At 39.7% G+C, this 15469-nt stretch overlaps 1 long non-coding RNA gene across 1 annotated transcript in view; it reads right to left on the bottom strand.

Annotated features, from left to right (window-relative positions):
• The window catches only part of LOC150041347 (uncharacterized), a 43063-nt gene extending 27594 nt beyond the window's left edge, over nt 1-15469 (bottom strand). The window contains exons 1-2 of the long non-coding RNA XR_016533857.1: nt 15386-15469; nt 11631-11747 (exon numbers count right to left, since the gene is read on the bottom strand). This is a non-coding gene — a long non-coding RNA (uncharacterized LOC150041347). The remainder of the gene's footprint in view (nt 1-11630; nt 11748-15385) is intronic.

The following is a 15469-nucleotide window of genomic DNA, read 5'->3' as shown; positions in this document are numbered from 1 at the left end:
TATACATATTACATGTATATTCTGTTATATATGTTTCCTTTTATTTGGTGGGTTGGGCATAAATAGTGTGAAGGAATTAGGAGATGTGGATATGGCCCTTCAACTCTGTGGAATATGTGACCCAGGGGAATAAGCAGCCTATATATTAAGAAAATAGATATGCCTGTGAAAGAAAGCAGTGGTGTGAAAAGTAGACTGCATGAGAATCACCTTTGGTAGCTCCTTAACAATACAAAAAACGAGGCTTCCCTTCAAGCCAATTGAATCAGAATCTCTAGAGAGGGAATCCAGGCTACAGATCTTGTTTAAAAGTAGCAGGTAGCTAGTGCTACTACAATAGGTCTATGTAGATCATATTTTGAGGTGGTAGAGCCAAGGGAGTTTGCTGATGTTCAGCATAGGTCTCAAATGGGCATAGAGGATAATATGTGAAGAAAGAGCACACACACACACACACACACACACACACACACACACACACACACACACACACACACATACACAGGTCTATGGCCATGATCTTGAGAGGTCTCAAAATTCTGAGAAAATCTTTTGGAAGAAAATATTTGAGGTAAAGTTGTCCCATACTGAAATACAATATAGAAGGTGCTGATTTCTAGTTGGCAAAATGAAAGAAGGTACAGCCAAGACCAAGGAGAGCAGGGTTGGAAATGATTATTGTCTGAAGATTCCTCATGGTTGCCATGGTAAATATGAGGTGAAGTGGACCCCTTCATATACATTGCTGCAGGCTGAGTGCTCTGCTATTGATAACTAAGTCAGTCACAGTGATGGAGCTGATTAGCATTAACATGATGGCATGCCCGAGATGGTCTCTGTGGTTGGCCAGAATACTGGGAGTGGAGGCCAGTGTACCTAAGTGCTTAGGTACGGAAGACAATGCTACTTTTTAATTTTGGCCTTGGTTTAAGACAGAAAGGATCATAGATTGTACCCCATCACTAAAGTGTACCTACAGGACATGAGGACCCAGAATTCCAAATGCTCCAAAATCAGAAACTTTTTTGATTACCATATTATCATCGCATCCAAATCCCAAATAAGATGAAATTTGGAGCATTTTAGATTTCAAATGTTCAGATTATAGACCTGTATTCCCTAAATAATCCAAGGTGGAAAACATTCACCTTTTGCTTGCAGCTTCCTCATGCTACAAGCAATTAGGGAAACTGAAAAGGAGTTGCTATCAAAATCCCATGGGATCATCCAGGCCCTTCTGCTTATTTGATTGATGTTCAGGTTCCTATTTGGGCCTGAACCACTCAATGCTTGCTAATATTTCCACTAGTAATAATACTGCCTTCTTCCTAAGGCTATTATAAAGATTAAGTTAGAAAGAAGATGTACAAGGCAGTCAGAATTAGGCCTAGCATACACTAAGCACTCAATATAAGCTAACTGCATGAGCATCCTCTGTAGAATAGGAATCTTAGTGCTACCTACCTCATGAGTAGTGCCTACCTCATGAGATTTTTGTGATAATTAACTGAGCTAATGTACATATACTTAGCATAATGCCTAGAAAATAATAAGCACACAATAAATGTTCACTATTATTAGCTACTTGTACTATTAAAAGCAATAATGTTAACTAATGCCAGCAAGAATCATAAAGCCCTGGAGTAAGATACAGACACTTAGAATATGTCTAAAATAGTAATCTCTGATATAGAAATTGATTTATACAGAAAGGCCCTGAGCCATACACAGTCAGCAGTGGGCTGTGCAGGTTCTTTGGCCACCAAGCTGAGGCAGGTGATGCCACGGGAAGTGCCTCCCCTTGGGCAAGCCCTGTCACCAAAGCTCAATTCCCAGCTCTATTGATCAGGTAGGAATTGTCACTATGGCAGCATGTAGTTGCCATATTTGTTGCATTACTTGGGGAGGAGACAAAGAACTCTCCAGCCGGTTGTCTTGGAGGAATGCCAGAAGGGAATACAAGGCAGGCTGGGTGGATAGCGAAGGCGTGGTTTAGGGGGAACAGAGAAACAGAACTTCAAGCTGTGTGGGGCCAGGCTCCTGTGAGAATTGCGAAGCAAAGTCTGCTTTGTCACCATTTTTGTCACTGTGCAAACTATTTGGGGTCCTAGAGAGCCAGCTATTCTAAAGCAGCCCATCTGGCATGATACATTGTTTTTGTGGGATATCCTGTCACTCTTGGGGACTCCCCACACAAAAAGGCCATTTCCTCTGTTTGTCTCAAACCATGTATACCTTGAAGGCATCAGATAATGCAAATAGGGTGAGAATTGACCCAATGGTGGCCCAGACACAGAGAGTCAATGGCCAAAGGACCTGTGGTGTCATTAAGACTAGTAAATGCATAATAATAAGAATGCCTCACTAAGCACTTCCTTGGTCTAATAAGTGTCCCAAGAACTTTGCATGAATCGCCTAACTTATTTCTCAAAATCCCAGAGGCTGGACCTGATGACAAACAAGTAATCCATGCTACTTAGGAAGCAGAAGTAGGATTGCTGTTTGAGGATGACCCAGACATAGTTAGCACATGAATCTACCTGAAAAATAGCTAAAGCAAAAAAAGAGTTGGAGGCCTGGCTCAAGTGGTAGTAGCCTACTATCTAACTCAGGACCCTGAGTTCAAACCCCAATAGCACAAAACAAAATTTCCAGAGCCAAATCCTATTATTGTCCCTATTGAACTGGTGAAGAAACTGAGGTGTAGAGCAACTAAAGTGTCTATCACAGGGCCAGAACCAGGAGTCAAATGTCCTATGGAACTTTATGCATGTATAATATAAATAAAAATAATAATATTAATAAATAGCAGTTGTTTAAATGGCAGTCATAGATGAGCACTATCTATGGGACACACATATAATATATGTGTATGTATAAACATATATATATATGTGTGTGTGTGTGTGTGTGTGTGTGTGTGTACACACACATACTTCATTCTTTTGTCCATCTATTTGAGATAAGTAGTGGTATTACTCTGCCCATTGTTAAGATCTAAAGCTGTTGGGTGATTAATAAAATGTCTAAGATTACAGAGCTAGTTGGAGATAAGCAGGGATTTACACTTAAGCAAATGCCTCTTTCATCTTTAACATCTTTTTTTTTCTCCAAAAAGAGTTCTTTTCTGCCAAGAGCCCCCTGAAGATATCTACATTCATATATAAGTGGTTTACTTATGATTTTTCCACTTTACTATTGTGCAAAAATGAGAGGCATTAACTAGAAACCAATACTTTGCATTTTGAGTTTAGATCTTTTTCTGAACTAGCCATAGGTGGTCCAACACTCAAGATGCTGGAAAGTGGCAATGAGCTCCAGTTCTCAGGCAGCTATGTGACTGACCACAAAGAGAAACTACAGGGTTTCTATGATGTACTGCATTGCCAACATTTTCAGATGCATGTATTCAAGAAATATCATGAGATATTCAGCATCTCCTATGATCGACTTCTTGTGAGATGATTTTGCCCAACTACATGCTAATATAAATATTCGTAGCACATATAAGCTAGGATGGGTGAAGCTATAATACATGATAGGTTAGCTATATTAAATGTGTTTCTGACTTATGATGTCTTCCATTTTTATGGAAATATCAAGCGGTGATGCCATTGTAAGTCAAGAAGTACCAATATCTTAGACCATTTTCCTTTCAAAGTAGTCTAAAGTTTTCAATGTTTCATTGCTCCAATATTTCTAAGAGGAAGGGAGAATAAGGATTATTACACAGGGAAGAAGTAGCCTAGAGAAGTACAGTGATTTGTCAGCATGATGCTTGAAGCAGACTACTGAAGTCTTATAAAAACCTTAGTTTTGTATTGCCTATTGAATGTCATGATTGGAAATGGCAATAAAGATGACAGATACTGCAGGAAATGGGCACAAGTGCTCTCCTGAGGCCTTGCACTTGAAGGGGAGTTTTATAAAAATTACAGCCAATATAAGCTCTTTCCCCAAGAGAACCCAAAATCCAAGTAGTCTGGTTTTGTGCAGCAAAGTTCAATGGCTCCATGTTCCTTCATGACAGTCAAAATGAAAAGCTAGGTTTCTTCTGGTGGGATATTAGGTTAGCGTGCAAGTATGGACTTAGCTTTAAAGGTATAGTCAGAAATTGAAAGGTGTAGTTTTAATATGCTCATGAAGCTGAGTCCTATAAAGCCTATATGTCCCAGTTCAATGAGTTGATATTGGTGGATGGCAAACTCCTCTTGTTGCATCATCCACGTTTGGTGATGAGCATCATACAGGAAGGCTTCCAGTGGATTGGAAACACAAGGACCCTATTTCAAGTCCTCCTCAAAATTGGCTATCCCACCTTTACCCAGCCCTTAATTAATGGAGAACACCTAGGGAGTTACTCTCTACTGCTCAGTGTTCTTCCATAGCCCTGACATCAGCCTCCTGAAGAGAATAGGAGAAAAACAGAAAGCATGTTTCCTATTTTCATGGTTTATGAAACAAACAGTAGTCAGAGAAGTTTCAGATATTTGTCTCTCAATGCCAATACCAGTTATTTACAACTTTACTATAATCTATCAGTTCTCAGGCTCAAAGATAGTCTTCTAGGTCAGGTGCAGTGGCTATGCCTGCAATCCTAGTTGTTTGAGAGGTGGAAATTGGAAGAAAATCACAAGTTTGCTTTAAGGCCAGTCCAGGCAAAAAGTTATCCCATCTCAAACAGTAAATCACTTGGTATGGTGGCTTACACCTGTCAGGGAAGCTCTTAGGAAGCGTAGATTAGATCACAGTCCAGACCGGTCCAGGCAGACATAAACAAGATCACTTATTTGGAGAATAATGGAATTGAAAATATCTGAGAATGTAGTAGAAATGCTAGAGCATCTGATTGGAAAGTGAAACATCCTGAATTCAAATCCCAATGCCACCAAAAACAAAATCCAGTTTCTTAACCTCACCTTTAGAATAATGTATAATAACTCTGGCAATGTTATGCTGCCATTAAAGTTAACCTTTACTTTCTTTCCTGGTGTTTAAAATTACTTTGGGCCTACACTCATCACATCCTGGAAAATCTGTTGTTTCATATCGTCCCTTTTGTTATAAGACACCTTTGTGGACATGGAGAGTTTTTAATAGAATAATCTTAGCAGTCTGGCCTCAGGATCAGCCAGACTCAGTTTGTTACTCCCTGTCTGGGAGAACCTGTAAAGTGAAAATGCTAGTAATATTCACCTAGTAAAACAGTAGAGGTAATTAAATATAATTATGTAGAGTAACACAGTACCTGGCACAGGTGAGTGCTCAATACATAATACTTATATGGAAAAAAGACAGACTAATCTGTGAAAGTTACCTGTGAGAAGTACTCCCCTAGCTCAAGGATGTGGATCCTCCTTTTCTTTCAAGAGTTATTTAATATTTACAACATAATATAGACCATATAAGATTATCAATGTAGGAAGACTGCTAACGGCATCCCATGAGTACCATCTGGAAAAGTGTGTCTGTTCTATCAGTCATATCCCAAATGAATTTGTGGGCCAGATATTCTCAGGCCTGTTCTAGCTCTAACTTTCCCTGAATTGAAGAGAAAGGCTGCAGGTAGGGCCAATGGATATGCACTGAGCACTTGGCTGATGCCTTTCAGAGGGGAAAGTGAAATTGAGAGTCTCTACAGCTAAAGGAAACATATCCAGCATTGTGATCTGGTAGGGGTGTTGGGTGGAGAGAAGATATTTAAAGTATCCTGGAGGCTGAGGGAGGGGAGGTCAGGGCACAAAAAGCAAGTATGCTGCAATCATGCAAAGCAGGAGAAACCCACTTCAATGTGAATATCCTGAAGGGAAGGGAAAGCAAAGTTGAGAAAGTCAAAGGAAATGGAAACTTGAAATGGAAATCAAAAGGAGCATTTAAGCTGAAGAGGTCTAAGTTCTCTGGATAGCACTTTATCCTTTCTCAGTAATGCTTCTACTGAGGGATTTAAGCCAAAAAATGTAAAATATGCTCATTACTGGATAACTGGTCAGTGTGTTCCTCCAAATTTGTTTTATTGGAAAGAACACACTGCTTGGCTCACACCTCAGCACAACCCAGCCCCGGGGAACTAGATAAGAAGCCAAGCTCTTCAATCTTTGCAAAATAGTTTCATTCCCTCTGGCCAGAAAGCCTTAGAGAGCTAGTCTCCAGAAAGTTCCCTCCTAAAGGAATTGTAGTGTCCCTAGAATCACCTCAGAAGCTAGCTAATAAGTAGATTTCTTGGCTCACACTTGGAAGTTCAGATTCAGTAGCTTGCAGTTGAACTTCCTATGCATTTATTTATATTTATTTTTATTGTAAGGGTAATATACATAAGGGTTACAGTCACATAGCAAAGAAATGACCACAATTCTTGTTGAACACCTCCTATGCATTTTTAAAAATGTATCCCCAAGTGATTCTGCCACAAAGTAAGCTTTGCGTTTTGAAATAAGATTATTCTACAATAGAGGTTCATCTATTTCTAATCATTGCCTTCATTTTATCTAAAGAATCTGAGACCCAGAGTCTTTTAAGCACTTGTTAAGAGTTATAAAGGTAATTAATTATGAAGCAAAGCCGGAACCCAAGACTTCTGCTCCATCGTTTACTGTAAGCATTATTTAGCAAATTTATCTTGTTAATGAGATTTATATGTTAGGATAAAGTATGGAGACAAAGGTCCCTTCTAGGTTCTAGTCAGAGTTAGAAAACAAAGCTACCTTCACAGAATGTCATTAAAGATGAAACAGGACAGGGCTGGGAGTTTGGCCTAGTGTTAGAGTGCTTGCCTAGCATGCATGAAGACCCAGGTTCAATTCCTTGGTACCACATACATAAAAAAAAGCCAAAAGTGGGGTTGTGGCTCAAGTGGTAGAGCTCTAGCCTTAAGAAAGCCCCGAAGACAGCGCTCAGGCCCTGAACTCAAACTCTAAGACTGGCAAAAAAAAATTAAATAGGACAATCTTTGGGTCTATTGAAAGCATCGAGTGCAGTTTTAAAATAAAAGAAAAATGAAGAATATGCCTACAATTCTGGCACTCAGGAGACTGAGACAGGAGGAATGCAGTGAGCCTGAAACCAGCCGGGGCTATGAAACAAGATTCTGTCTCATTGTTTTTAAAGGAGAAAATCCTCTTTGCAAATTAAACACAGTAGATAAAAATAAGAGAAGAACTTTCCTCTTATATCTGTCAGAAACAACACATATATCACATGATTCATATGCTGAAACTGTATTTGTCCCTGTAATGGCTTTAAATCATTTACTATCAAAGAAAAGACAATCTAGCTTTAAAACAGACATTAATTAAGCTTAACAACTGAGCAATTCTGAGTAATTGCATTATCTGGCCCTCCATCCCTCTGTGAACTATCCTGAGTCTAGTCCAAATTCTTAAACAAGTTGGATATGAAATAAGCCATTTGCCAAAATTTTGAATTAAGTGGGAAACCACAGAACACTACTGTCAATAGTTCAAGTACTCAAATCTTTCCTAAGGGGAGAATAACCTGCCCATTTGAATAAGTCCGAAGTATCTTGGAGGGTCAGCTATACTAATGATGCACTAGGTGAAGAGACTGAGGAAGAACTATAAAGGACGTTCTTAAACCTTCAAATTACAAAGCTTCATGTTGAAGGCATCATCTCCATCCCTGGAAGAGAAAAGTTGCCTAATTGTTAGCTAGCAAATGTTAGTGGTATTTCAGGAATCTTTTTCAGCCATTCCGAACTCAGTGCTTTCTTCCTTTTTTTGTGTATTCTCCTTCTCCTAATCCAAAGACCTTAGTCTTAGCCTAAAGCAAACAGCAGAATTCCTTTAGCCCTATCTGAATGGTTGCAGAAGAGCCAGGAAGATGAAGCAAGATCAGGCCAGGGAAAGGAAAGCCACACCTGTACCTGTTTGCCTCTATTCCCTTTGCAGACAGTGACATCACTGTTTATTTCTCTTAGAAGAACTTCTCCTGGGAGGGCCTCAAACTTGTCTTCCTTGCAGAAAGTCAATCTGAATAGAAGTTGGTTTCTATTCCACACATCTTCCAGAACGTTCAGAAACCAATCTTGCTAACCTCAGAGGTCAGTGAAGATGGAGCTGTGGTTGTTTTTGTTTTTGCTTTTGTTTTTTTTTTTTTTCTACAAGTTTCTTCAGTCAAGGTGGAAATCTAGAGTTAGTCTGTCATTGCCTGCGGTTTCAGCTGCTGCCAGCAGAGATGACCCGACATGGCCATTCATTTCACAGTGAATTTACAGGGATTTGATGTTGTAAAAAATGCTTTCGACACAGTTTGAGTTGGAAATGAATTTAAAAGCATGTTTGCTTAAGTAATTGAAGGTGAAACGTATATTAAATATGTTCCAGGTGCAGTTAGGGATTTCTGCTTCCAGCCCTTCATGGGGTCTAATAGGAATTTCAGCCTAGCATTTGATTCAAGAATGGAAAATGAGCTTTCATTTACTTTGACCAGGGAAAGAATTGGTAGAAACATTTTAAAAAGCAATATGAAAGCTATTAACTCAACAAATGTAATTCAGAAATGTATCTTAAGAGAGAGTACTAGATGGGATAAATATGATCAAAACATACTATACATGTATGGAAACAGCACAATGAAACCAGACTGAACAATTAATATATACTTAAAAAGGAAAAAGAAATGAGTCCGATCTATGTAATATAGTTAGAGGGATGCTCAATTTTGGCATCATTTAGGTAATCATAAAGGAACAGACTTCCTATTGTTTAAAACCATGATATTTCTGGATAGCAAAAGTCACCCAAATCAAAGCTAAAAGACAAAAAAAACCATTGAATGTATCTGCAGCACAAAGAACAGTAGTTTTTATCCAAAATACATAAAGAGATTCCAGTTATCAAATGGAGAAAGATGTGATAGAAAAACAATAGAAAATATAGGCCAAAAAAGTGAAACATCAACACAGAAGAAACTCAGATGGCCAATAAACAGACGAAAAAGTATTTACCCTCACTAGTACCAAGTAGAAAGAGAATAGAAATATGTTTCAGGCTTCACATTACCATTTTAAAAAGGTCAATAAGCTGACTTCTGGTGATTCCTTCCTGTATCTTTAGCTATGTAGGAGGCTGAGACTTGAAGGATTGTAGTTCAAACCCTAGCCAGCAAAAGCTAGGCTGGAGGCATGACTTAAGTAGTAGAATGCCATCTAAGCCAGCAAGGTGAGCCAAAGTATGGGACCCTGAATTGAAACTCCAGCATCATAAAAAAGTCACTAATATCTGAATATAACAAGGAAAGAAGTGGAAAATAGCCATTGTTGATCAAAATATAGGCTTCAATGGCCTTCTTGGAGTCTAATTTTACAGGCTGTTTTAAAATCAGAGATGTATAAACCAAACTTTTTGGAATGGCAAAAGGTTGTTTTGTGAATACTTTCATGAAACAAAAACACATCAAATAGTATACTGAGAAGGAATTAACCTTTAATAATATAAAAATTCAATGCAATATACAACTTCAGTAAAGTCTGAACATAGACAACCATGTAGCTCTTAAAAAGAATGAGATAGCTAGATGTATATTTTTAGGAAAAAAATCCTCCACACATTTTAGTTAGAAACATGTTGTAGAACAGTATGTGGGACATGATGGCATCCTTAATTATTTGTGCCCATGAATACACATATGAATATTCATGAAAACATGCACAAAATGTGAACATGGATGAGGATCAATGCTGGAAAAGTCAAGAATATTCGACTTCATTTTCTATGAGCACATGTTCTTTGGATAGTGAAATAGCTTTCTTCACACAATAAGTGAACCATCCTGTTCTATTCCTCAATACCCAATCCTTCTTCCCAGTCTCTAAGGATGTCCTTTCCAAAGGACATCTTGTACAGAAGCTATGTCAACTTCTTTTTTATTTATTTGTTTTTATGATGTCATACCAAATCCATGGCCTTGTATTATTTAGAGATTAGATTTGGGTCAGAACCATTATTGAGAAGTACAAAAGTTATATATTTATAAGCTTTCTTTTCATTCAAATATGGCATAATAGGACACCATCATCTCATATTTCCATTCTTCCTATTTTGCCCCATCCCTACCCCCTCCTGCCCTCTCTCTTTGCACTAGCCCTGAGGATTGAGCTCAGGGCCTGTGCACTCTCTTTTAGCTTTTTCATAAAGGCTACTACTTTAGCATTTCAACCATTGCTCCACTTCCAGCTTTTTAGTGGAGAAGGAGTTTCCTGCCTGAGTTGGCTCTGAATCCTCACTCTCTTTGATAAGGTTAGACATAGTTATCTTAAAATTCATTTTTCTGTTCTGAGTTCAAGTTCAGTATTTAATTTCATTCATTCTGTGAAAATTTATACTAACTCCTGCTCCCTCAGTATATTAGGCACAGAGCTCATCCCAACATTTCTAATTTTCTCCAAGTTATAGCTAACAATTGCACCTACAGGAATTTTTTTGTATTTATGGAAAAATCTACAAGTGTTCCTACACTGCACCAACAGTGAGCAATATGGTGCTCTGGGACTAGGTTACCCCCAAATAACTTGTACAAGTTAAAAAAAAATTGTGGCATTTTCGCTGGGGAGTTCAATAGCTTTATTAGACTTTGAAGGGGTTTCTTGTTCAAAAATAAGGTTGATAATCATCAAAGAAGAGAGACTGGGATAAGTGAATCATCCACTGAAAATCTAGGACAGCACACACACACAGTCTAACTGGCTACTCAGTTTGGTGTGTCAGAAAACCATACACTCAAGAGGAATGGAGAGGGATAGAGAAAAGCATCGCCTTCTTGCGCTCCACTGGCAATCTGTCCCTTTGCTAGAGCCGCCACATGACAGCTGACCCAGGTCATACTTGGATATGGCCACAAACTAAGCCCTACTCCTCTGAACTACTCAAAAGCAGGTCTTGAATTTCTCTTCTGCGAATCCTCCCTCCTGAGTTGACATCTCCACTAAGTTCTCTAGAAGATGGGGTGATTTCATTCTCACTTACCAGTGTCACGCAGATCTGTCTTGTGCAGAAATGCCTTCCATTGCAATTTCAGGTTGCTGTTTTCATTTGGAGAATGGCTGATTGTTACTTAGAATATTTGAAAACCAGTTAACTCCAGAGCCTCCATATAAGGCTCATTCTGAAACCCAGTTTTCAATCATTGCTAGCCATTGATTCAAGGTAGATTGTAAAGAAATGAAGTTAAGGGCTGGGAGTTTGGCCTAGTGGTAAGAGTGTTTGCCTAGAATGCATGAAGACCCAGGTTTGATTCCTTGGTACCACATACATAGAAAAGGTCAGAAACGGTCCAAGGACAGTGCTCAGGACCTGAGTTCAAGCCCCAGGACTGGCAAAAAGAGAAGTTAAGGGAATTTACAGGAGTAGGGAGAGCAAGGGAAGATCTAGTAGTCACATGAATGCCATTTCCACTGACATTTTGTTTCCCAAAGGATGGCTTCAGCCTTGATAAAGTAAGCCCCCGAAATAAACAGGCATTCAAGAAGCCTCTTCTACAAAGTGACTCCAGGCCAGAATGGGCATTGGAGTCCATGGAAATGAGGTCTACAGGAGTGAGCTTCCTCCCACAATAATCCTTAGAATTGACTCTGAAAGATAGTGTGAAGAATAAAAACAACTAAACTTAATTCCTACCTCCAAGAATCAGGGTTCTCTGGTCAGCAGAGGATGTTTAGATGGATGGGCTTTTTCTGAAATCTGTAGTCATGATCTGGATCAGGAAATTAAAGGCCACAGTAGAATTTTCAGGATCTAAAAAGAAATAAACCCCGGGAACTGAGTCACCTGGAGTTGAATGAGGACAAGTCTTTGCAATCAAGCAGACTAAGGACTGAGGCAGTATGCCGAATATTCAGCAGAAAAACCAGGATCAGGCCCTGGATTATCAGCATAATTGCCTTCATTCTTCATTTCCCTTTCATAATAACTTGAAGTTTATACAGTTCCTTTCTTCTAAGGAGCTCAAAATATTACAGAGATATTATCTTAGTTGTCATCACACCATCACCTTCAGTAAGAGTGATGATTATTAGCAGCCTTATGTTACAGATGAAGGACTAAAAAAAAGCTGAGAGAGGTAAAGCCAGACAGCCAAGTTTATCTTCTCTCCAAATTTACCTAGCAAGATGCTGACGCTTTCTGAACTTGGTAGAGAACGTTCTTTCCCAACAATGTCCAAAGAGTATGTTTCTTAACCCCAAGTCCTACCCAAATACTTGTGGGCATATCTGGTTTTATGAACAAATATCTGAGAGATACTATGTACTCTATCCTCCAAACACACATTCATATTCTCTTTTGTCTCTCCTTCCCCATGTTCCCCTCCCCAAGTCCTGTGCATATGTGTGAGAACTACAAAGATTTGGTCTTCTGGTGGAACTCATATAGAAATAAAGGTCTAGCTATCAGATAAATCTGCATATTAATCCAATAGAAAAATCAAGACAAATCAGTTCAATTCTAGCCCAATGCATGGGGGCTGAGGTTTTTGTTACTTAGAAATATTGCTTAATACCTTCTTGAATGGTCAAGCAGTGAATAGAACTAATGAAAACAAAGGGATTTAAATCACCATGACTTCTACAGCAGGACATTGGGCAGACTAAGAAGAAAGTCAATTGAAGACCACCCATTTACACAGACATTCTTTCAAAAAGAACATTGAGGTATTTTTGCTCTTCACTTAAGGAAGGGGAAGATAGAAATAGTATCCATGTTCTCAGATCCCACACTCCTAACCAGCACAATTTTGTGCCACCAAGAACTCTGAATAGATATCAATCTCTAGACTCAATCCATCCAACTCGTTGGCTCAATTGCCAACCAGTGCAATCAGCACCAAAACCACCAAACAGACTCTAAAAATGCCCCAGCTCCTCCTCAATTGCCTTGCATATTAGAAAAGCCATTGTATAGCCATTTTGAAACTCATGGACAGTGTAGTTATCTTGTACTATTGTTAATTACTATGAATTTAGTAAAAGTACCTGAAATGTGCAAGTCAGAAAATCCTGTCCAGCTTCCTTTGTATTTTATATAGCATTCAAACAACAAAAGATTGAAATCAGAGGATTTGGTACTGACTACTCTCATTTTCATATTTTATCTTGGTATTTATTACACATCTGCCTCATGAATGAAGACAATACCTGCATAAAATTGGTCACTTGTTTCATATAAAGTAAATGCAATGCAGATATACTTTTCTTTATTCATTATATTTGTACAGAATTCAGTAGGAATGGATTTTTTTTGTTAAAATATATTCACTAGAAAGGCCAAAGAGTCATTGTTATTTAAAACTGCAAAATCATGAATCCTTTGGAAAGCTACAAAGTCTGCAATGTTCTTACAGTCCATTAAGTTCATTTGCATTGCAAATCTACATTGACATATGTCCGATTTGCTTAAAGCAAAAAACACTAATAATAATGAATGAGCCAGACATTTCTTAAGATGGATAGGCATTCTGGTCTTTATCAATGTGTAATACTGGCTCCTTTTGGACTCACCATTAACCATCATCCTACTCTTCAGAAACTTGTTCAGGATTTGCTGAGAAATTGACAGTAGTACTTGCAGACTCTCTGCAGATTTACTTAAGTTTAACCTCTCTGCCTTCATAGGGCTGCTCCTTCAGCTAAGTATGCCATTCTCCACTTAGCCACCTGGTGAATTAGTTCTTCAATACTCAATTCAAATGTCACCTTTCGTATGAAGCCTGCCTTGATCATAACCCCCACTCCTGTAAGGCGTCCTTCCTCAATGCTCCCACAGTACCCAGCCCATCCCTGTCATTCTCTAATTGTCTGTTTACATGCTCTAGCTTGCCAAGCAGACTGCACTCCCTGAGAGCTGAGATGTGATGTTTTATTCATTTCTATCTTTCCAATACCAAACATTACCACTGACACATAGCAGGTGTGTAATAAATGCTGCTTGTTTGACTGATACCCATTCTTAACTGTATGTTTTTGAACCTTGGAAAGCAATGTTTTATTAAAACCACAAATAAAAATGTCAAAGAAAAGGTCTAGCAGTATACATTCTTCATTTTTATTTGTTTGCCTTCTTGCTTTGATCAAAAACAAAAGAACGGTAATACTTCATACTTTATGATTCAAGAAGAACAAAAATAGAACATTGCAATCCCCAAAACCTGTTTAAAGTATGTTCAGGAATAACATTCTGGTGCATAGTTTGGTCCTTTCTCTATAAACCTTCAGCTACATCCTAGTACATCTCGAAGTTCACTGCAGTAAGGAAAACACAAGGATCAGTAATTACGGCAGGGTTGGGGAGGCACTGCAGGGATCACTCGCGAAACTTGGGTTTCTCATTGGTTGAGAAAAGAAAACCTGCTAAAAACAAAAGTTGAGAGTATTTGGGGGAAAATTAAGATGTCTAGCAGACCTTGGTCAATCTAGTTGGAAATTCTAATTGCATAAAGTACTAAGCAGCCGCCCCAGAGGTGGCAAGGGGGGCTGGGAGGAGGGAGGCGCGACGGATTCCCAGTACTTTGAAACCATCATTATCTTTTCAATGTGGGTAAAACAGGTTGGACCTGATCCGCGTGCGTGTTGCTGCAGTCTCGTTTGGCTTGGGATGAGACCCAAGGATGCGTAATCCCAAGGGTAGTCCTGCCTCCTGGTGCAGCACGGACGCGCACGCGCGAGCACTCACACATTTCTCTCTCTCTCTCTCTCTCTCTCTCTCTCTCTCTCTCTCTCTCTCTCTCTCTCTCTCTCTCTCTCTCTCTCTCTCTCTCTCTCTCTCTCTCTCTCTCTCTCTCTCCACTTTAATTCACACTTACTTGGTCCCGTACGTACAATCTGCACCATCTCCCCGGCACATAGCCCAGCATGGCATTCCTGTATGTCCAGTCACGCACAGGCAGTGCTCCCTCATATTCTGTTACTCCCATAGTTTGCCAGGCCCACACCCCACTTCCCCAGCAGACAGCAGCCCAGCCTGCCACTAGACCCTAGTGAGAATTGGGTTTTGTTGTATGTAACAAAGCAGCCCCATGCCCCCATGTTCCATGCTGGATCCATTCTATGCATCCCTCCAGCCGCCATCCCTGAGATACCAGAACAAGAGAAAGCTCAGATCAGGAAGTGAATGTGGAAAGTGGGGGTGCAAAGGGATGGGCAGGAGTCTGGAAGTGAGGTTAGCTTCAAGGCTATCATGCGACAAAGCAAGAGAGAACTGGTAAAGGAACAAGCTCCTTTCTACCCCATCGCTCCCCACTATGCACAGAGCATGGCTGAACATTGCACCCCCACCAATCCTCGCCCCCTCCCCCACCTCATCCACCACGTGCCCCTCCCAGCTGCTCTCCCAGCCGCCGCCACTCCTGCAACCCGCAACAAAGCGCCCCCAGCACAGACCTGGTTCAGCTTGTACGTGATCGTGGAGAAGGGGAGCTGCGGTCAAGGATTTAGACTTTCCGCCGCTAGGCAGGAGGAGCTGTG

This window comes from Megascapheus bottae, chromosome X (assembly GCF_031878675.1).
Source record: "Megascapheus bottae isolate mThoBot1 chromosome X, mThoBot2.hap1, whole genome shotgun sequence".
Classification (NCBI taxonomy): Eukaryota; Metazoa; Chordata; class Mammalia; order Rodentia; family Geomyidae; genus Megascapheus; species Megascapheus bottae.
This window is presented reverse-complemented; position numbering and strand designations above follow the sequence as displayed.